The 24,415-nt window shown below is 40.5% G+C and overlaps 1 long non-coding RNA gene across 2 annotated transcripts; it reads right to left on the bottom strand.

The window, feature by feature from the left end:
• Window positions 1–189: 189 nt before the first annotated feature.
• LOC126389445 (uncharacterized) lies at window positions 190–22,110 on the bottom strand. 2 transcript variants are annotated; one of them, XR_007569861.1, is made up of 5 exons: window positions 21,830–22,110; window positions 20,105–20,181; window positions 11,925–11,981; window positions 10,159–10,186; window positions 190–649 (listed from the first exon to the last, which is right to left on the bottom strand). It is a non-coding gene; the product is annotated as an uncharacterized LOC126389445 (long non-coding RNA). The 2 variants fall into 2 exon arrangements; XR_007569862.1 differs by lacking the exon at window positions 190–649 and adding an exon at window positions 6,937–7,291.
• Between the last annotated feature and the right edge of the window lie 2,305 nt (window positions 22,111–24,415).

Below are 24,415 nucleotides of genomic sequence, written 5' to 3'. Positions count from 1 at the left end.
GGACAATGTGAGGCTTCATGCTGTGGCCCTAATGTGTTTTCCAGCAAATACTTTACAGTTGTAGTCATCTGCAGTCATCTTTTTCAGAAAAAATATTCAGGCAAATTTTTATGTTGCGTATTGAACAGAAATAACAAACAAACAAACAAACAAAAATATAACTAATATTACTCTTCTTCCCTATCTTCTCCTATCTTCTTCTCCCTTCCTTTCTGCTGTATTTTTTTTAATTCATTTTTTTCTCCCTTGCCTTTTCTTTTTCTCTTTTTTCTTCTTTCCTGTTTACTTATGTCCTCATTATTTATTCATTATTTATTGACAGGCTGAACATTCTTACGTGTGATGGGACAGGCAGGTAACCTTTGGAGGGTGGACAGTTTGATCCCAGCAGATTAAATCTTGGTGGGGTAAGTGAAAAAGCAGTCCATGACCCTTCTTCATTACCACTTCTCAGACGCCCTAGAGCAAGATTATACTATGGGGTGGCTGTGGCTCAGGAAATAGAGCAAGTTTTCACTAATCAGAAGACTAGCAGTCGGATTCCCAGCACCACCAGGCTGCATGTCAAAGTACCCTTTTGCTCCTGCTGGCTGTTCCATTGGTGTATGAATGTCTGGTAAGCAGGTGGCACCTTGTACGCTGCTCCTGCCTGCAACAGAGCATGCTATCAGTGATATTTCCTTAAATAATTATAGGTGGGGAAAAAATGGGCATAAAAGGTTTTCACCCAACAGTGAAACAGACTATTCTATTGGATATTTAAGTGTAGTTTTCATGTGGCCAGAGAACGTTCTTATAATAACATATTTTCCCACTTGGGTTTGGTCATGTTTACCTCAGTGAATACATTTTTTAGTATAATTAATAGTAAGAATGCTTTTTAAGACACACCAGCTCTTGTATGTTTTACAGAAAGCAGGTACTGTCTGTGACTTCACGTGGCACCTGCACTGTACATACAGTACGGTTCCAGAGTAGTACAACTGCTACGCCTGCTACTGCTCAGAGGGCAGGTTCTTAGATCCACAGTGCTCTGCTGCCAGCTCCCATCAGCTTGCCTTAACTTGTTTCTGTCCCTCTTATGTAGCCTAATGGGCTCCTCTCTCTCTTTGTGCATTTCTCCTTCAGTGTACAGCTCACAATGCAGGATGCTCTTACTGGGATTCAAATCTTTTTTGTCTTTGACCTGATGTTTTCCTTTCCCACCATGTCACACTGATATATATATATGTGTACATGTGTGCTGGCAGTAGGCAAAATGTGTTTTTTTAAGTGAGGAGAAAGCAATACACTGATAATTATTTCAAGTTGTGACAATAAACAGTTGAGCTGACTGCCTTCTTCAGGATCAATCTAACAGTCACCTGACTGACATGTTAGTGTCTGGGTCAGTTGTTTTACATCCAATCACCCTGCTGAACATACATGTGTAAACTAAGTTGATAGAGAGGTCATTTTTTTAGTCAAGAAAAACTTTCAACATCAATACTCTGTGTCCACATGTTCAAGCACCATCCGGCACAAAGTTCAGACACACAGTAAAAGTCAGTGTGTGTTTGTGTACCTGAGAGAGAGACAGAACAGGAATGACCTGTGTCTCATATTTGTACATCAGACAGCAACATGGGAGGAGCCCTGTGTCTGTTTACTGTTGTTAGACAGAGAAAACAAGTCAGCTAATGAGGTGAAATGTTAAACACAAACATCCTGTAAACACACGTTCTTCATGCGAAGTTGGGTTCCATAAAGTGAATGAAGGCCTGTGTGCAGCTACACACTACAACTGCGCCATCTTGTGGTCACACATCATAATTCTGTGAACTGATGTTGGCAGGAGGAGCCGCTGCACTCCACAGTGTTCCAGTCTTACCATGACCAGCAGCTTGTATTTTAATGGCTTTTCATGGTACATACAGAAGCAGGGTTTACCACTTATTAACACTATCTAACACTGCTCCAGTACGATCTTGTTGAGATTAGTTTCTAAGCTCAAGGTTCACACAGGTCATGTATGAAGGGAGAAGGTAACTGCAGCCTGGATGTAAATGTTTAAATATGATTACCAACAGGCCTGACAATTGCATTTGAGTCAAGCCCTTGCCCCTCTCTCATTAACTGCCCGTGTGGCTGCTGCACACAAATCGGAGCAGCACCATGTCTCTCTTCATGGACAGCCAGGTAACAATAATGACAAACAACAACAAAATTGTTTGTCATTGTTAAATTAAACCACTTTTTCATGGTTAGTTTTCAGGCATGGAAAATCCCAATGGGCATACAGCATATATACCTCACTGGTTCATAGTAAACTGCAGTGGCTGATAAATTCTGAAAAGGTCACCTCCACCAAGTGACTCAAACACCTCCACACAAGGACCCTTAAAGAGTTTTCAAAATTCATACATGTTATTCAAATGGTCTATAACAGTTAAAAAATATTAGATAACATGAACGACTATCTCCCAAATCCAAAAACTAAAGTGACTGAACTCAAATTTGTGATGTCACAGGATATAAAGTCTGGAGTTGCTCCATAGACAACTCTGAGACAACCAGGATTTGTACCCAGGTTTATTGTAAACTCTGACATATTCATCTCACTGTTAAGAAGCAGAGAAATAACTCCGGTTCTTTCTTAATGTGCAACATGTTAGTCTGGAGGTTTAAACTCGTGTCCTCTCACAGAGTTGGTGATTAAAACTAAACTTCATCTCCATCAGGGAAAACTGATCTGAGTTCAGACTGTTTACTTACAGCACAGCTACACTCACAGATAACTGAGCCTCCTACCTGCCTGTCAAACAGCATCCCCCCATAAACTCCTCCAGGGACAAGTGGAGCTAACTGCCAACAGCCACTGCTGCAACCAACAAACTCCACAAATCCATTCAGCAACTCAGACACACACGGTTGATTATTTACTGTTGACTTACAGCTCACAACTCGCACCAACGGCTGACGCTGCTCCAGTGTGAGTGTTTTTGCTGGCTAGCAAAACATCCTGGTGTCGACTATTTAGTGGAGTTTCCCAGCCTGTCGTTGATGCGGCATTTGAAGATAATTACAAGCATGACCACTCTCGGCTTTCGATGTCTGATAGTCCGCCACTAACATTTTCATTCTGTCATGTCAGCGAATATGAATCACAGATTTCGTCTTAGTTTTTATCAAAATTTATTTTTAGCTCGTCATCATCTTGTTGTCATCATGGAAAAAAGCTGACAAAATTGACAAAGGTTTTCATCATAGTTTTCATCAATAAAAATTAACACTGGCTCCAACTCTGAACGGCAGTTCTGAACGCGCTAATTTTAGCCCATTGTTCCAAATTAGTCTGCAACGAGTTTGAGAGAGAGACTGAATGATTAACAGATATAAAACAGAGGTAACCACTACCATTTTCATTGGCCTCCATGCTTCTCTCTACTGTTTACTAACCTGATTCCCAGCCTGTCTGTGATGTCAAACGTGATACACCAGTGAAAAAAACAGAAAGGTATGCTCATCTGCTGCAGAGTGGTGCACAGGGCTCTAGTCTGCTGGCAGTGGGAGAGCAGTCTATTGCCTGTTTTTAACAGCTTAAAAAACCTGCCTACATGTGCTAATTTTGGTGGAAAAGGGGTAAATGAAAGGTGAAAGATGTGGTAGATGACACTGAAAGCACCAACAGGGATGTTTTGAGTATATGGGTACATTTGTACAAGTACAAGTTTGACACCTCCTCCTCTTGTTTCTGGCTTTGAGAGAAAGTAGCTCATGTTCATATATATTAATTAAACTTTCCTAGGCCATGGAAATAACATCCTGGATTTTTTTTATTTAGGGTGGTGTTCCCCTTTGAGGCTGGACTCGGGTCTGATTGGGCCTGCCAAATGTGAGAACTGAAGCTGTATTTTAGCTTTATTTTATCCCTAAATGATGGTTAGCTTTCCATGCTAACACAAAACAACAAATCACTGACTCCTCTCTTTCACTCTTATAAATGAGGATTGTGTATCTTGTCTATCTGGCCCAAACTCGACCCAATATCAGCAGAGCTCCACTGCTGATTCACAGCTTCTCACTACACAAAACTATGGAATAAAAATAATGCTGACATTTGGATTCCACATAGATATCCTGACCATTTGTGATGAATGTGCCACAGTGCTGGTTATATGAACTTTGATGGATAGACTTGACCTTTGTGAGTACAGGCCTGATTAAAGCCAATATACCTGCATGAATCCACCCTATAAGAGTCACATATGTTTTTGTGGAGCTGACATACATGATTTAGGATATATATTTGAGCATACAAGCGTATTCATATGATTTTTCAAAGGAAAATCTGAAATCTCCTCTGTGTTAATTTTGATAGCTGATCATATCTGGAGGACAGCAGCTGCAGGGGCTGTTTAGGAATTCTTTTCACAATCTTGCAGCATATCTCACCTTCTCACATGGTTAATTTCATTAATTAACCCCCAGGTTGGTCACTAACTGTACAGGAAGTAGCTCAAGCTAGCTCTATCTCGAGTAGCTATAACAGTAAAATGTTACTGTAACACTAATGCATGACTTTTAACAGTCTATTAATGTCAGATCTAATATCAGTCAAAGGAGGCATTTTACTGCACAAGCAGTGCTTTTACTTTTGGTACTTTAAGTAGATTGAGGTGGACATACTTCTGTTCTTGTCCTTAATGAATGGTAAATTGATTTTGTTAATAATTATTTCACTGTTAACAAACATGAAATGATAATTGTTAGCAGTAAATAATTGAGTTGTAAACCATCTATAATGCTCATAATAATGAGTTAATGATTAATAAGGAGCTCAAAAGGCACCAAGTAACATTCATTTGGCCCCATAAAATCTTTTATTGATGACGTATGAAGGAGTGATGAGGTGTGTACTGATAATAGAATTGTGCCTGATTGTTATACTGAACACAGTTTGAACAGAATGTCACTGTCAATATGCAACACTGCACCACATGAAAAAAGAATGATGGAATTACAAAGAAAGTTTACACAACCACCCAGCAACAACAATTTTAATTTTAAAATAAATTACTGATACAATATTCAAATTGTGAGGGTAGGGGTACTTTAGAGCACTGGTTCCCAACCTGCGGGTCCAACCACTAGAGGTTGTCAAAGCTTTATGGTGGGTAGCAAGGCTTTTTTTTAATCTCAACATTAAATTAATTTCTGTGGAGAAAATTGTATTACATTTTTAAAGTTTGGGTTATTATTTAAGACAGCAGTTTCCAGCATTTTCCCTAAAGGGATATCCATTCTATCACTGTGTAAACTGACGACCCTGACTTATTTTACGCATATAATATAATAAATTCAATTTATAGCAATAACAGTAAAGAAGAAGTTATAAAATGTATACTTAACCCAGATAGTGAATAGTGAACTGTGCCCTTATCCTGTGAGATGTTTTTTTTAAAAGTTTCTATCTTAAATAATAATCCAAACATATACATACATACATATATATACACACACACACATATGTGTGTGTGTGTGTGTATATATATATATATATATGTAGCATTATTATAGCATTACTAATGATCACACGTCATCATCACATTATTAATTATAATTTCATTACTATTAACTAAAGTTTAATTAACCATCACTTACCATTTATTAATGATAGCTGTTATAAACTATTACCTCGGATTTTAAATACATGCCATGATAACTGTAAAGGATTCTCTGCTGTGGTTTGCTGGGTTCCTAACTTAGGTAGGATAGGTAGGATTAGGTAGGATCTGGAGGATTTTCAAACAAAACAAAATATAGACATATACAAATGAAATCCTGCTTAATCATCACCTATGGGCTTCTACTCATGTGTGGTGGTGACTCTGTTTGCAGAGCTCCTGCCCTTTAACTGTATTTTGATGTTTTTGTGAGCTCGGACTGCTTCTGGGCGGAGATTTCCCCAGCCAATGAGAGAGCGCAGGTGCTGTGCCCAAGCGTGTCCGAGCGTGCAGCAGCACGAGCCTTGCTTGAACCTCTTCTGTGAAGTCTTCTTCCGTACCTCCGGGCTCCGTACACCCAGGAGAGTTGAGCCTGATAGGAGGGGCCAAATTTGAATGTGTGTTTACAAACAGCAACTGGAAAATCCTCCAGACCCTACCTTTAAGTGGAAGAACTGAGTACTTCTTCCTGATAATAATTTTTTCTAATTTCTTTTAACTAATCCCAAACTGTGTATTCATATATAGAAATTACAATATATGCAAATATTGCTTTGTTTTGAATCTTTATTCAGCTCATCATTGAATCTCATCAACAGGAACATGACAAGTAACTTTGAACTGGAGTGAAATAATAATGAATGATGTGTTTCTCTCATGTCTAAACACTACATATAGACAAGACTAACTCAATTTAAAGCTGTAACATTATCACACTCACCATACAACGTTCAACGTAGTGTACATGGAATTGATGATAAGCCCCGCCCCCAAGAACAGTATTTCCAGGAATCCCCCTTTCTGATAGGTCAAGGGATTCCTGGGAAAACTGGACCCCAGGAGAGAGGAGAAGAAAAACAAGAGGTCACTGAGCTCTTCCTCTTCTGATGTCATCCATCCATCCATCATCACATCCACACCACTGGATCCCATTCTTCACATGCACAAGTTGAGCTGTGGTTGTACTTCCTGTATGTAGACTGCACATCAGAAGATCTGAAACTGTCACACACTTTTCTTTCCTTGTTCTTATGGTGCCATATCTATACACCAAAATCACTGCATTTGGTAGACAGAGGTCATAAACAGAATTCATTTATTTAAAAAGTTTCATGTTGAATTTAATAGTAATTAAGTATATTAAGTAATTTACAAAATTATTAAAAAATATTATCATAGAATATTTCAAACACACATCAAGAAAAAGTGTAAAATTCTCATTTTGAGACAATTTTGTTTTTATTTTATGTCTATGTTCTTTAAATAAATGAATGTTACACAACAACAACTTCCCTATGAATTAAAAAATGAGTAACCTTTGTGGAATGGTTCAGACTTATCTAAATTCCTGGCTGATAGTCATCCACAACGTGTCTCTGATTACAGTGTCATTTCTGTTACATATCATTCTGCCTGTGTGAAGCAGACCTGAGCCCTGGAGAGCTGCTGCTAGATGCTGTTTCCTGACTGTGGATAGACGGCTATTAGTGTCCTCTGTCCCGAGCTACAGTGCTTCATCTCAGACTACCAACTGACCAGAGATGCAGCACTGCACCATGGGCCACAGGGATGGACCAGGGAGTCAGCTGGAGAAAAACACAGTCAGTCAGTTTAGACACAATAACCCATGCAATTACAACTGGTAACACACAATTCTCTTCAAGACTGTTCTCACAGTTCTTTTTACTGAAATGCGGCATCTAATTTTCAAAATGCACTATTGCAGGTATGTCCAAAGTCTGGCCCGGAGGCTAATTGTGCCCCGGGAAATAATTTAAATGGCTGTTGTTCAAACAATACTATATGTGGCCCACCACACAATATGAGTTAATCAAACAAGATCAATTTGCATTTTTTCTTTTGTAGAGATGCACTAAGAAGGAACTATGCAGGTGGAACTAATGTGTTTCCATAAGCAGGCAGTAAACAAGCAATGGAACGATAGCAGACGTGGCCACAGCAGAGGAGTGTTAAGTCGACAGCGAGAGCCGCTGCTTTGAAGGGTGGTTGAAAGTTGAATACTTTTTCACCTAAAGGCGAAACAGTTGCGTTTGTCTCATTTGTATGGAATTTTTTATATTTATTATTATTTTTATTTAAAAACCTGAATGATGACAGAAGCAGCTGGCTCCCAGGTATTTTCACATTATCTGATCCTGCCCCCATTAAAAAAAGTTTGGGCACTTAAGACACTGGACTGGATTAACTCTTGTACCACAACACTGACAACATCTGTCTCCCAACAATAACTCTGTCACTCGTTAAACAAGAAACTAAAACAGCACTAACAGCAGGTGGCATTACATCTTATTCATTTATTCATCTATCTATCTATTTGGCACAAACTGAGATTACATTACAACAACAAAAAAAGGGCACAGAGTAATTCCATGCACATAATACCATGTACGACATCTATTGCACGTCTGTCCGTCCTGGAAGAGGGATCCCTCCTCAGTTGCTCTTGCTGAGGTTTCTACCATTTTTTTCCCCCGTTAAAGGGGTTTTTTTGGGGAGTTTTTCCTTATCCGCTGCGAGGGTCATAAGGACAGAGGGATGTCGTATGCTATAAAGCCCTGTGAGGCAAATTGTGATTTGTGATATTGGGCTTTATAAATAAAATTGATTGATTGATTGATTGATTGATTGATAAAATTGAACTTAATACATTAAAGGTCCAGTGTGTAGGATTTAGTGGCATCTAGTGGTGAGGTTGCAGATTGCAAATGAGCTGAAACTTTTCTTGTGTGCCAAGCGTGTAGCAGAACCACAGTGGCCAACACGAAAACACAAAAATGTCAGTGTTTGATTTGTCCATTCTGAGCTACTGTAGAATATAAACATCTATTCTAAGTTAACCAAACACAACAATTCTTGGTTGATTATACACTAATGAAAACAAAGTTAAAAACTATATACCAACAACAGATGTCGCTAAATCCTACAAACTAGACCTTTAAGTAATCCCAGTTAGTGTCCTATGAATCCTATTTCAATATTGTAGATAAGCATATGCACGTAGTATGATATATCACAGTTTACCCTAAAACCGGTATATTGCTGCAATCCTTATCCCTGTAATGCAAAACAACACTAGACATACAAGTAGAGGATTATGACAGAGTAATGAGATAGAAAGAGAAATACTAACTGTGCTAATCAGTCCTGTCTTCTGAATTTTTTTGCATGCCTGATCCATCTCTTGTGCAGATATGTGCTGGCATCCAACATTTATTGTGTCATTGTTTGTTCAATACAATGACAAAATGTCCTGGTTTACACCTCACTTCCCCCTTTCCTTACCTGTCACAAGTCTTTCAGAGAGGTGATCAAGGAATGAAATGTGTTGCATATCCCAGCTCAGAGAATGCTTGTTAAGTTTTTCTTAATTATTTTCCTAAATTTAGAAACAGCAGAATGTAGCAGACTGCAGTCTAATTTATGTTCATTTCGTGTTATGTTTTACAGTTTTTACAATAGCATATAATATGTAAAAATATGCAAACTGGACAGTAAATACACAGAGGTCTGGTGGTGGTAGAGTTCGAATGAGAAACCAGTTTGAAGTTTGAAAGATGTGGTCATTGAATGCATTTCGGGTCATAGCAATGAAGTAATGTACAGTTTAGTCCACAGTGACTTGTGTTGTGCAGACTGTGTGAAAAAGTAAACTCAGTACTGAGCCAAACCTGTAGTTCCATCTGTTTGACTTTACATCATGTACATCATACAAGCTTTCTTCCCAGTTAACAGAGAGCTATTATACAGAAGTCACTGACACTCACACAGATGAGCCATCGTTAGCTTATATGAATCAAAATGAAGTAGATTCACAATTAAAGCTAGCATCAGTGATGCAAGTGACATTAGCCTTAGGATGCTGAGGTATGATAATGGCAGGATAGATTCATTTCTCTCAGCACCATGAAGGTTAATGAAATCATGAAAACAATGTCATGAAAGCTGAATAAAACCTGCACAGTGACCGGTCAGATGATAGGAAAGACCTCTTGTGATACAACTATGTCTTAATGTACATCTAAGACAGTTTAGCCACAACATTTTTTTCTGGGACACATTTCTACTGACACGTCAGAAATATCAGTGAAAGCTGCATGAGACAAAAACAGGTCAGAATAACTCTGTGTGTGTGTGTGTGTGTGTGTGTGTGTGTGTGTGTGTGTGTGTGTAAGAGAGAGACAGAGGACAGCACAAACATTTCGGTTGGGGAGGGGTAAACAGGAAATGGTTTTAACCCCCAGTAGACCAACATAATACCAACGTCCTGTCATGCTGCTGCTCCCTCAGACATTCCACACACATACATACACACTCTCACAAATACAGCTTTAGAAAATGATTCTGAGTGTGTGTGTGTGTGTGTGTGTGTGTGTGTGTGTGTGTGCACGTGCATGTGCGTGTGTGTGTGTGTGTGTGTGTGTGTGATACTCACCTCTCTACTATATGCTCATCTCTGACATCTGAAATACAACACACATACTTAGTTCAAAGAGAGCCACTACAACAGCAGACAACTGACCATCTACAGATACACACACTTTGTCACATATTAATATGAAAAATGCATTTAACTTTTCACATTTGATTTATTGCACCACCTTTATTTTTTGTGCAAAGTTATTGGCTTCAACTGTGTCAACATACCATCAAACATTAGCATATTACCTTCTGTCTATGACAACTTTGTAATTAAAAGCCTCTGGGCTCCAGTTTCGGACATATTTAAATATTTAAATTGCTTTGAGGTGTAGGGCAAATATCACAACACTATTGGTGCAAATTTGAATTTGAAAATTTTAAATGACATGAGATTAAGTAGGTACTCCACCATCTAGGAGTAGTTTTATTCTGCACTTTTTCAGCAATGGGGTGAGTCAGTATATTGATCAGTTTCATCAACTGTTTTGCTGTATTTTGCTGTAGAAAATATTTTTGTTCCAACCATTAATTTCATGACGGCCAAAATAATGAAGAACATGGCCATGGTTTGTTCTACCTTGGGTAGGGGTAACTGAAAAACTAAAGCCCTTTTGAGGATTTGCCCATACTAACTGTGGCCCCCAACTTTGGGATCAAAATTGTGCCCCTCGTGGAACTACACCTTGCTAACACAATTTTTCTTATTGTTTGTTCTAGAGTTATGGCAAGGCTCCATAAAACAGCTAAGACTCTGGGGTTGATTGCACAAAACACCTTAAGTTAAGTTTTTCCTTAAAGCCCCTAGTTAAGGTTTACTCATAATAAAATCGATTGCACAAAACTCCCATTAGGCTTCTCTTTAAGCTTTCCTGAAAATGTTCACTTAAGTATCATGGTATTTTCCTTGTCTTGGTCTTATAGCCTACTTGAAGACCATTGCACAAAAGACCCTAGCAACCAAAGCAACGTAGAAAAACAAAACAAACAAAAAAAAATTAAGGTACCTCTGACTCTATCTTAACTGCAACATGACCGGTGACTGGTGGTGATAAATGAAAAAAAAAACTAACACACCCTGATAAGAGTGTTCTGCAACCAGCAGAACCCAGTGGATACAATTTTGAATTTACACTTTAGATTTGACTGAATTAATTGTTGCAATTTCTTCCTCCAATCATTCTCTGTTTTCTGGTACTTAAGGATCAAATTTATTTTGTAATATGATTGTATTCCTCCAGAGGTATAATCTTTTCCTCCTCTGACCAATATGGTTCTCTTGTCTTCTTTTCTTCTTTCTTTTCTAACTATAAGACAACTTTGTGAGAGAAAAACAGGAATCACAAGTGTGAATCCAAGCAAACAAACACTCTCCATGGAAACTTGTACCACTGTAAAATCTCTTTCAACACAGTAAATGAGTAAATAAGTTTTTCCTTAACTAAGGAAACCTTTTAAGGGATTTTGTGCAATTGTGTAAGTCCCTCAGCTAAGGAAAAATAAAAACCGTAAGTGTCATACTTAAGGAGAGAACTTAAGATGTTTTGTGCAACTGGTCTCTGGACTTGAAAGGCTGAGGGGGGCAGTGGTGGAAATAGCTCCCTGTGATCTCAGGAGATGAAATGTTCTGAAAGATAAGAAGCCTCTGTGGGAACGTTTCTGCATTCATATCAAATGTACATATAGGATATAGTTATTAAACCTCTTCCTTTTTCTGAAACCAACAAAAGCTGAAGTGTGACACAAACAACACTCTGTTGGGTCTTGAAGTTGTTCTCTTACCCCAAGTGCAGACTGTTGGATCTCCATCTTTGAGCTCCATTATCTCAACAGCAACACCTGGTAGGAGATAAACACACATTCTTAATTAAACTATACAGTTGCAGTGTTCTCATTGGCTTTAATGTTGTCTGAGCACCATCACTTACACTCAAGCAGTTATTGTATATGCCACTGAGTGCATGCAGGAGAGAGAGGAGACACAGAGAGAGAGAGAGAGAGAGAGAGAGAGAGAGAGAGAGAGACATATAAAGATAGAGGGAGTGGAGGAGAAGTGGTGTTTTCCAAGAATGCTGTGACTCTGCTCGGCTGGAAACTCCCAGTCTGCCCATATAAGGCCTGAGCCAGCCTTTTATTTTGGGGATCATGGAAAATGGGATTGCTGCTTTGGATAAACATTCCCTCTTCCAGTCTGTGATCGCTCCCACTGATAGTCCCCCCATCCCACCCCCACCTCCTTCTTCCAGCTGGCTACATTCATTCCCTTTTCTAGTCACAGTGGGGAGAGACTCACTTAAAAGGCAGCAGAGAGAGAGGAGGCCTTTATCTCACTCCGTCCTTCTCCCTCTGCTCTGGGCCCAACAAGCCCATATTAAGAAGTAAGACCTGCTCTCTCTCCCTCTCCCTCTCTCTCTCTCTCTCTCTCTCTCACACACATACACACACACACACACACAAACAGACACACTCTCATACACACACATACACATGCACACACACAGCGCACAAAAAGTCACAATCCCACACTAGGTCATGTCTCGAGGTCTGTCCGCAGGAAGTGTTGCCCTCATTAAACCAAACCAACAAACAAATCTGCCCTCTCCCAGCCTGATTCTGTGTGTGTGTGTGTGTGTGTGTGTGTGTGTGTGTTATACATGACTTCAAGCCTCAAGCCTGCATCCTGTTCCAAAGTTTCAGACCTACTAAATTTCTTCCTTATTACAATCATCATCATCATCATCATCATCATCATCATCATCATCATCTTCGTCATCATCTGTGTCAGCTTCAGCTTGTTCCTGTAAGGATTTTTAGCATACTGTGCAAAGATGTTTAGTTTGTATAGCTTTGGTTAGAACTGGATTCAATAATGACGTCAGATAAGTTCTTAAGTATGGAAAGTGTGAAAATATGATACATGAAGAAGTTCAGCCCGTAGCTCCATTAGTACTGTTAGTGAATCCTTAGCAGTATATTATCTTCAAGCAAGATGTTCTCATGTTCTGTTCATATGTTTTCCTATGAAAAGTAATGTGCCAAAATTCGTACATATCCCACGTAATGATGAGCAAGTAATTTGTGCATAACCCATGTAATCAGAAGGCTGTGATCACGTGACCAATGTGCTGACAGGGGTAAAGAATCAAGTGGAAAGTGGTCTGACAAGGAGAGAGGTTGGGGCGGTGGATGGGTCACAATACACAAGACTTTCGCCTGGGACTTTCCCCTAGAGTTGTGTTTTCAAATCTGTGTAACTTTTACCCATGTTAAGGTATATCTACACCATGTTTCTTTTCCTAACCCTAACCACAGTAACTTTACTTGCCCAAACTGAGCCTCCCTAAGTTAACGTTAAGTGTGTAACTTTACATGAAGTATGTACCATAATTTGTGGAGCGCTAACTCATAGGATGCCATATGAACCGTTGTATGAGGATACGTTGCTTCAAGGCCAAATCTCAAGAGAAGCCCAATACAGAGGAGCATCAAGTTGAAGACTGAATAAAAAGTAGGCTGAGACCACGGCAGCATGAATATTTGACCAGCATCCAGCAGTGGTGCTCCCAGAACATTTTCATAGATAGATTAGATAGATTTTCCCAGATGGGGCCACTGAAAATCTTGCCATGGCACATCAAAACCAAAAGCCACAACTGAATTGCATTCTGACATACTTTTGTTACTTATTTTACAGTTATTATTACTAATTATCTGATGTGCATAGACTAATACCAGTACAGTTGACATTTTGAGTTCACAACAATCCTGTTTTAATGTGATACATATCCGTACATGTTAGACAAGTCATTGTTCTCCTTATAGGCTCGTTGTCCTTTTCCTTAAAAAGACAAATAGCTTTAATTTGAAGGAGTACATTAATTGTAAGGAACAAACCTTTTACTGGGAACAAGATTTCTCCAGTTTAGGGAGACTTGTGGGTACCCATAGAACCCCTTTTCATTCATATGACTTTCTCATATCTTTAAAAGACAAATCTACAGCTTTAATTTGAAGGAGTACATTGACTGTAAGGAACAAACCATTTACTGGGAGCAAGCTTTCTCCAGTTTAGGGAGACTTGTGGTACCCATAGGACCCCTTTTCATTCACATAACTTAAGGGGAGAGTTCAGTGGGCCCCCTTTGGAAACGGAAATGCCAGTTTTTCTCAAAATATCAACATATTTTCACAGTACAGTTTGTATGACATCCTACGAATTTGCACCCCACAAATGACGAAATTACGTAACATACAGTTACGTAACTAACCTAAAGTTATTGAGGTTACATTTAGGCAATGAAAATTGCTCTGGTTAGGCATAGGAAAAGGAACATGGTGAGGGTGTACCTTAAAATGACCCAAAGTTCACACGGATCAAAACATGCGACTCCAGGGGAAATCCAATAAAGTTGGATTTAAAAATCTGACATTAAGTAATAAGCTATGGTGTATTGTTTCCTGACGTACTGGACATACTCAAAATGGAAATCTGGTACTTAACAAATTCTGGGGATTATTGTTTAAATCCACGTCAGCTTTGAGCTTGGACATTACAGCATGTCAAAATTAGACTTCACTTCTTGTGTCAACTTTCTTATGGCCCTTTTACACTGCCTCTTCAAGGCAGGAATTACCCACCATAATTTCACACTGGCTGTTCAGTATAGAAGGTACAATTGTGGAATGGAGGGACAGAGTTGTCTTGCCTTTAAGTCGGCTCTGGAAGTAGTAACAGCATAGAAACAAAACCTATATAAAAGGCACAGCTGACAGGACGGGATCATGAGTGGCATGGATGTGATGTTTTGATGACGTGTGTGTGACCCACTGTGGGAGATTTAAAAAGCAGCTGATGGCAGTTAGCAGTGAACTCAAAGCAATAGAACAGAAGACAAAAACGTCTTCTAATTGGGAAAACAATGAGGTCCGAGAGCTCCTTACCCTTCAAGCAGAAGACGAGATCAGAGACGGTACAGAGACGGTAAATGATTGTTATTGACATGTTAATGCCATTGTTAGTGTTTATAAAGTGCTGCCAACATGTATGTTATCTGTCACACCAGAAGCTGATGTTGATGTGTTACATGTCACACCTGTCGTGCCTCTTATACTTCTACAATACTGGCATGCTATCTAAAATCAAACACTGAAATTGCATGGTTCTGTGTATAAATGCAAAGGCGGCATAATAAAGGGACTTTGTAGCGGCTCTATAGCTCCATCTCTGTGTAAGAAGGGCTACAAACACCTGACACACCTTTATTTATCCAGTGAAATAAAACACAGGGTCACAACTTGACAACATCTTTCACCAGCTGCAAGCAATAATATACAACTGGGCTAAAAACAACAGCTCTATAGCCTGACCATATCAAAGATATTCAGAGGAATCAGTCCATCCACCCTACACTTGGTCAAGAAGAGCCAGTAGAGCTGCTTGCTCTCATTCTTTTGCCATCGAATAATAATTTGCAAATCTGCTCAGATTTCCTTTCATATAAAATCTCTTTCTGCTGGTAAGCAGAGACAAAAGCCTGGTTCACTCGGTGGCTCTGGAGCTGGGAGGGGCCCTGGAATCCCTGGTCAAGACATTTATCATGTCAGAGCAGCTGGTAAGCTGCTCGAGGGGCAGCTGCTGGTAAAATGGAGCTTTCCTTTCTTCAGTGGAGATAATTAAAGTGCAATGCTATCACAGAACAGACAGTTACCAAGGTTAAAGGGTGACAGCTGAACTCATTCTGATTATCCTCAGTCACCCTTTAGTTTTCTCTCACAGCTAAAAAACAGTTCCACTACAGACAGGCAGGAGTGAATGAATGCTTGATGATGGGAGTCAGCACAGCCAACGTATAAATACTGCCTAGTTGACTCATAATGGTTTACTGTAATATAAAATCACTCCATAACTAAGTAAATAAAACAAACATAAAAAAGCTAAAAACTGAAATGTTTCAATACTTAATGGCAAGCCAAAATCTGCCAAAGATTTGAATCATCAGAATCAGAACATGAACTCTCTGTGATGGAAAAGGGTCACTGTCCAGACTAGTCACAGTCTGACTACAGGCTACAGTGTGTGTGTGTNTTATTCTGTCTGTCTGAGTGTCACACTAAATCTCTCTCTCTCTCTCTCTCTCTCTCTCTCTCTCTCTCTCTCTCTCTCTCTCTCTTTCACACACAGACACAGACACACACAAACACACAGACACACACAGACACACAGACACACACACACACACACACACACACACACACACACACACACACACACACACACACACACACAGCTGAGTGTCACCTGTGTGATATGAATTCAGTTTTGTCGTTAATGAAAAGCTTCAGAAAAACCTCACATGTGTGCAGAGTCACCAGAAAAGTTGGAGTCAGATTTACAACTCTGCTGATTAAAGAGCTAAACACTGTGTCAGAGTACAACACATAAAAGTGATGGTTAAAGTGGGTCTTAAAATCAATTACCAAAAATGGCAATGCTGCAGTGTGCAGTGAGTCAAACATTGGAGGCTGATCAGAGCAGCTACAGCAGGGACTTGTTGGTGATGCCCTGAAGGGCTGTAATGATGTTTTAGGGGGTGATGAAAAGAATTTAGTGTTATGAGGAGCTTGGGGAGGCGTCCTGGGGGAACCTAGTGGTACAAAAAGGAACCTTTTTCCAACAAAATTACTGCATATATGTGTTTTCTTTTTTTTAAATCAGGAATACCCATTAAGAAAGCAATTGACTCATTTCCCACTGCCAGCAGATCAGATAAATTTGCCTTTCTGATTTTTTTTTTTTTTTTTTTTTTTAACCAGTGCATCACGTTCAGTGTTACGGACAGGCCAGAGAACAGGTTAGTTAACAGTTGTGGCAGTGCACAGGCTGTTCTCACAAATTTTTCATGTTTTCCTATGAAAATCAATGCACCCTAATTCGTACATACATATTCTGAAAGTCTGCGATCACGTAACCAATGTGCTGATAGCAGTAAACAAGGAAGCAGTCCCAAGTGCTTGTAAGGAGGAAGGTTGGGATGGATCTGTGTTTGGATCTCTGTGAACTTTGAGTCATTTTAAGGTATGTCCTGCCAGGTTTCTTTTCCTAAAACTAACCACAGTAGCTTTTATTGCATAAACCTAACCTCCGTAAGTTTTCATTAATTACGCAATTGTACGTGAAGGACATAATTTCATTCATGGGGCACATATTCAGAGGATATCAAACAAACTGTTCTATGAGAATACGTTGCAGTGCGTCATTGTATCAGACAGTCAAAGGGACTAAAATTAGCAGGTTAGGTTAATTGGTGATCCTAAATTGTCCATAGGTGTGAATGTGAGCGTGATCGGTTGTCTGTCCCTATATGTTAGCCCTGCCAAGTCTGGCGACCTGTCAAGGATGTAAGCCGCCTCTCGCCTAATGTCAGCTCCAGCCCAACAGGATAAGCGGTTACGGAAAATGACTGAATGAATGAATATCGTAATTCGCTGTTATCAAGTGGTATTGCCAACAATGGCTAACCTGGGTTGAACTGGTATTGTTAACAACATCTTGATTTTCCAACATGTTGTATTCGAAGGTGGCCAAAAAATCGGACTGTCACTGGACGATAGGGTGAATAAGAAAAAATCTACGGTGGAGCAGGAAAAAACACTTTTTGGTTTACAGTTACTGCTCACAAGTCATGCCTACAGGGTGCTGGAGCTGCTGTCATGAAGGGTGGTGTTCTACAACAGCAAACTCTTAACATACTGAAAAGCAAGATGATACATACTGTATACATAACACATGCTACAGACTCGCTTTTGTTATCTTAACCAAAACGTTAAAGACAACACAGGTTCTTCTACACTGATCTCCTCAAGTCACTCCATCCAGTCCACAATTAGTCCAGTCCAAAGGAAATGAAAGGTTAGGTAGGCCTTTCAAGACCATCAGGGGTTTTGCCAGCAGGAAAAAGGCACACAGATCTTTTTCTGTTCTTCAAAGCGTCTTGCATGAAGTCTTACATCAGTGGATAAACCAAAATGGTCACTAAGGTAGTTTACTTTGTGTTTATAGGTTCACATAGAAGCACAGTGAGATTTGTGTGATTTGAATAAAGAAAAAAAAAGTCAAAGCATAACAAAGTGCAGGGCTCCTGCATGTGTGTCCGGCAGTCAGTTTGGATGGAACAACCCCCCACCCCCCCCACCCCCCCTTTCTCGCATGTGAAATCGCCCTGAGAATTTGGTCTCTTGGTCCCAGAGGGGGACTGGTGTGAGTGTGTGTTTGTAGGGGGTTATGTGAAAGTCCTCCTAACCCAGTGCCCCTAAGACGTTTGACTGCGCAGTCAATAAATAGAGCATTTCCTCCTCTCCTCCCTCTGTGCACTTTCTCATGTCCATCCCAGTCCTCAGCAGGACAGCAGCTTCTGGCTGCTGGGGGATTGCAACACAGATTTTATAAGCTATATCTGGGTATGGGAACCCTGATATGACACATTGTCACATTTCCATTAACCTCCTCAAGGCTCACCAGCCAGACTGTCTTTAATGCCACTTCAGAGGGAGTATAGGGGGAAATTAGGATTAAAAAGAATAATCAGTGACAGTCACAGAAACAGAGCTGCTATTGAAAGTAATGTATGTAACAATGGTTATTCTCTCTGATTTACAGAATACTCAAAGTTTCAAATTAAAGTCAGAGGAATAAACTAAAAAAGATGTATTGTTGCACTGAACGTGCCGTCGAGTCCTGTTAAAACACACTTGTGTGGGGCTTGTACTGGCTCATTTACAGTTTTAAAGGAATACTGGCCCCAAATGTGAAGAAAACATTTTCTCAAATGCCCCAGGTGACTAAAGAATCCAAAAACAACAAACATTCTTCACGAATTGAAGTAAACAGGGTCCACATTTAACAAAAACCTTGTCAAAACATACATTTACAAACTCTCATACAACTCCTGCAGTATAATCCAAGTCTCATTTATGCTCAGTGCTTCCCAAACACATGCGTTGCTGTCAGCCCTTTCCAACAGGGACTAAAAGTAAAACTTATCTATGCTTTCACTTTCAGTCCCTGTTGGAACGGGCTGACAGCAAGGTAATGCAATGTGTTTGGGAAGTACTGAGCATACAACTGTATAATGAGACTTGGATTATATTGCAGTTTGTAACAGTTTGTAAACAGATGTTCTGATATCTTTTCGCTGTTAAACATGGTCCCTGTTTACTTCATTTTATTAAGAATGTCATTTTTGGATTCTTCGTGTGAAGGCAGGCGAGAAAGACGTTTTCTTCATGAATACAACCTAACATGGGATGAGTAATTATATACAAATGGTCATTTAGGGTTGAACTATTCCTTTACACTTTATAGTCAGGACATTTCTGCAGTATGATGACAGCTTTGCTTGACCTTAGTACTTAAAAAGACAGTTTGAAGGTTAAGATTCAATTTAGAGGTTCAGGTTGGAATTATGTTTAGATTAGGCTTTCAGTAGTGATGGTTAAGGGTAGTGTTAGGGGCTGGGGAATGCATTATGTCAATGAGGGTCCTCACAAGGTTAGTAAGACAAATGTGTGTGCCTATATTTGTACATGCTACATAGTGAGGACCTCAATGCGTATTTCACACAGTGAGGACATTTTTGGAAAGTGAGGACATTTTGGCCAGTCCTCACTTCTGTAAAGGCCTGTTTGAGGGTAAAGACTTGTTTATAGGGTTAAGGTTACAATTAGGCTTAGGATAGAGTTAGTGTAAGGGTTGGCTTAGGCATTTAATTGTCAAGGTTAAGGATAGGGTAAGGGGCTAGAGAATGCATTATGTCAATGAGGGACCTCGCAAAGACAGAAGTACAAGAATTTGTGTGTGTGTGTGTGTGTGTGTGTGTGTGTGTGTGTGTGTGTGTGCACGCGCGCGCATGCACATGCGCATGCGCATGAATGTGTATGTGTGTGTGAGTGAGTGGTGCTCCTACCCAGTCTGTCTCTTCCACACCTCCTGATTCTCCTCCTAGTTCCTCTGTCTCTGAGCGCAAGGACACACAGCAGTGTTCTGAAGGAAAAGAAATGAATAATGAGTACATGTACAGCATGTCTGTTTATGAATGACTAACAGTTTTCTCTTTGTTTAACACCTTATTGTACACATTGTGTGTGGTGTAAATTTGCTCCTAGTCATTGATGCTTTGTGACATGAGGTGCTGTGTGAGACTGATGTCAGCCATACTGTAGAAGGGTCACATCCGATTATTGCCATTTTATCCCATTCAAGGACAGAACCCCACCCCACACCGCCCTCCCCTCCCCCAGGATGCAAGCTGATCCCTTTTCCACCAAGTGAGGTGAATTTGGAGGATCTAAATCAGCGGCTAACCTTTTTGACCTGTTACACCTTAAAACAAAGCAAAGTGGACTTTCTACTTCAACTCCTTGTCACAGGTTGCATGTGTGTTTGTACAGTAGAAAGCTGTTTCTTTTGTTGAGTTCCAACCCCCAGGCTAGGCTATAACTGCTCACTCTGAATGATAGTGTGTACATGGGTCTATGTGTGTTAGCCCTGTAAATATATTGGTGGAGACAATGAAATTATGTTTTTATTTAGACAAAAAGAAAGTCAGGCTGGTTCAATGGGAACAAGTGAAAATGTCATTTTGATGCAACTCTAGACTGAGTGAAGTGATCCAGAGTGCAAGAGTTACAGTCCTGTGACAATCTCAGTAAGAACTGTAGCAGCTCATTTGACTCAGTAACACACCCTCAAATAGACAGAAAGTGGGCCTTTACAAATGTTTATGAACCATACCAGATTTTACTCTTAGTCGTACATGACATCTGAACATTTATAAAAGCATACTACAATGTTTTAAATGCTTGTTTTTGTCCCTCCACATTTCTTTTTTTTTTCACTTAATCTATGATTCAGAAAAACTTGTATCGACTCAAAACTTGCTTGACTTAAGTCATTCGTCTCAAGGCCCCTGCAGTCTCTGTGATGACAGCAGTCTTATGTGTTTGCTGCATGTCACACTGTGGGTTGATGATGGGTTTCATAAAAACTTCATTGCGGTCTATGTCAGACTGTAAGACATTAGTTTTGAAGCATGTTGGACTGTGCACTGAATGTCCACTGAATCCTGTTAACTATGAAAAAGATATAAAGCTGAGACTGGTCATTAACTCAAGTCATCCATTAAAAAAATGGCATGTAGCATGAATAACTACAATATCTTTATGTATATGGCTGCTTACACCGTTGGCATTGGCCAGAGCATCATGGCATAATTTCATGCTGTATTAAATTGGCTGTGTTATACACCTGAGTTGTAACAGAGGTCACATTAATATTCTGACACTGTTTAAATCTCTAATTTAGCCAGCAGCAGATGTGTTTCACAGTGAGCTCTGGGACCACTGTTTTGGACTGACAAATCATTTCACTGGAGTGCTCTTATTTGTTATCAAGTCCTTTCTCATATGATTTCTTGGTGTCATAATGTTGTGCCAACCCTTCTAATAAATTTGCAAAAATCTTACTTTGACATCATCTAAGGATGACCTAAGTCAAGCGATGCATTTAAAATGAAATAAAACTGTGTTTTGAAAAAAATGATTGGTAGTGGTGTAATACACAGTCTACATGATTTATAGTAGAGTACTAAAAGGTTGAAAAACACTGGTAAGAGTCATGTCTGTGACCATACCTGATTGAGTCTCCTGCTGCAGGTCAGCTGAGGTGCTGCTGTGCTTGGAGCTGCTTCACTGCTTCACCGCTGGACTCATGAGCTTTTCTTGAAGTTTGTCATCTCCACTGGCAGGTTAATTCTTGACTTGGCTGTCTGTTGTCAGGCTGCTTTTGCAGCAGTGATCAGTTGAGGGGGAAGTTTGCCCACTGGCTAAAGCGTCAGTCCTTTCACACTAAGCTGAAGTTCAAATCAGACTGAACTAGGATTGCTCATCAGTGTGGGACACCCTCTGCTCTGTATGTGTGTGCGTGTGTGTGTGTCTCTCTCTCTTATGAAGCAGATGGACTGCCAAGCCATGCATTCCACTGTTACCTTGTATGGTCACTGGGGGGCGGGCCTTACACCAGGGAATGGCCCCTCTAAACATGACTGATTGGCTGATGTCAGAGGGACCAAGAAGTGACCTGTAAAGTCTGCCTGGGAAAGATGGAGGGACAGGAGACACAGACGGATAAACAGAGGAGAGGAGGGAATGAGAAAGATGGAAAGAAAGGGGCAGATTTAGGAGTGGAGGAGGAGAAGTAAAATGACACAGAAGCTGAGAAACAAAGGGGATGTGAAGAGGGAAGGGGAGGGGGCAGGGAAAGAGAAGAGGAAAGAAATGGGAAAGGAAGAAGAGAAAAATGAGAAGAAGGGAAGAAAGAGTGAACAGAGAAATGGAAAAAAGAAGTAGTGTGTGTGTGTGTGGGGGGGGGGGGGGGGGGGGGGAGTTTCCTCAGTGAATGAAAAAAGTGTTTGACAATTTTCATATTTCTTCTAAATTTGGGCTTTTTCTGCATCAGGCAGCTGTCTGGACTGGACAGCAAACTGAAATACCATGTGGAACTTATTACACTGCTGAAACTTAGAGAGAGAGAGGAGGACAGACAGAGGGAGGACAGAAGAGACAGAGGCTGATAGAGAGAGGGAGACAGACAGAGAGAGAGAGAGAGAGACAGACAGACAGACAGACAGACAGGCAGACAGGCAGACAGGCATACAGACAGACGGCAAAAGGACATTTAGGCTACATGGTATGGATCCCAACCAACAGGCCACTGTGGCACCCAAGTCATTATGTTTGACATCTGCAACTTGCATTTCTGTATGATAACACTGCTGATGGTGGTGTAGGGGTAAACACTGTCTTTTCCAGCAGGGGCCTGTCTGTGTGGAGTTTACATGTTCTCCCTGAGCCTGCATGGGTTTTCTCCAGGTCCTCCAGCCTCCCACAATTCAAAGACATGCAGGTTAGGTTAATTAGGTCAACTGGCAACTTTAGATCACCTGTCGTGAATGTTGAATGGTTGTCTGTCTGTATTTGTCAGCCCTGTAATTGACTGCCGACCTGTCTAGAGTGTACCCCACGTTTCGCACAGTGTCAACTGGATCAGATCCCCCGCATCCCTCGAAAGGAAGCTGGTAGGCCATAGCTAATGAACAGAACCACTGCTGAGTGGCAGCTTTGTCATTGGAATCAGGTCATAAAGTTAAAGGGGAGCCAATTTTACACAATAATCAGTTCACTCATTCATCATTTGGAGTATCACTCAGTTTGTGGAAACAGTTCTGTTGTTTGTAGTCTGTAGTTTTCTGTATCTCTGTTGAGGCTTTGTCAAGTCTTGAGAAAAGTCGAATTACTGCTTTGTGATTGTATGCCTCCATGAACCAGTCAAGTTGCAGTTACAAGGAGTCTCTCAATGTCAAGGAAGGATCCTCAAATGGCAGAGTTTGAAGGACGCTACGTCATAGACCCCCGCCGAAGGATTGTTCCAATGTCAAGGATCCTTCCGAGTTTCAGAGGACTGAGTCCTTCTTTCAGAGAAATTCGAAGCATGTGTGGATCCTCCACGGGTATAAAATCACCACAATGCTTTGCACAGTACACGATTTGCTGGAAGTGAGGACAGGGCTTCTTCAATGAAACCTGTGCCGTGGAGCTCGGCAGGATTTAGATAAATATGTCATTTCACTAGCAAGGACCACACCACAACGATATGCAGTTTAAAGATTTAATAAGGATGTGATTGTCAGAAAATGGTTATGAATGGGGTGGTGATGAATGGGGGAGTGCAGATTGGCAGGTGAATGAACGGGATGGAGATGACGTCATCGGAGGGTCGGACTGGGTGAGGTGTAGATGTGGGCGGAGAGACTCATTGTGGGGGTTCCGTCTCGAGTTCTGATGAGCCCATGCTGTTAGGAAGCCCCCCAGTCGATGTCTAGAATGAGATGAGGAGAGGTACACAGCAGATTGACAAGAAAGAGGAACAAAAGGGGAGGGAGGGTGGGTTCGAGAGATCTGAGAGGCCTGTGGTAGAGCTGTGCTGGTATATATATGTTAGTCAGGTGATTGGAGGAGCGGTTGAGGCGTGGTCCTGCTCCTGAACCTAAGTTAAACAATTAACTCCATTTCACTAGCAAGGACCACACCACAACGATATGCAGTTTAAAGATTTAATAAGGATGTGATTGTCAGAAAATGGTTATGAATGGGGTGGTGATGAATGGGGGAGTGCAGATTGGCAGGTGAATGAACGGGATGGAGATGACGTCATCGGAGGG

Source organism: Epinephelus moara, chromosome 4 (genome assembly GCF_006386435.1).
Source record: "Epinephelus moara isolate mb chromosome 4, YSFRI_EMoa_1.0, whole genome shotgun sequence".
Taxonomy (NCBI): domain Eukaryota; kingdom Metazoa; phylum Chordata; class Actinopteri; order Perciformes; family Serranidae; genus Epinephelus; species Epinephelus moara.
The sequence above is the reverse complement of the archived record's forward strand: the minus strand, read 5'-3'. Positions and strand labels throughout refer to the sequence as shown.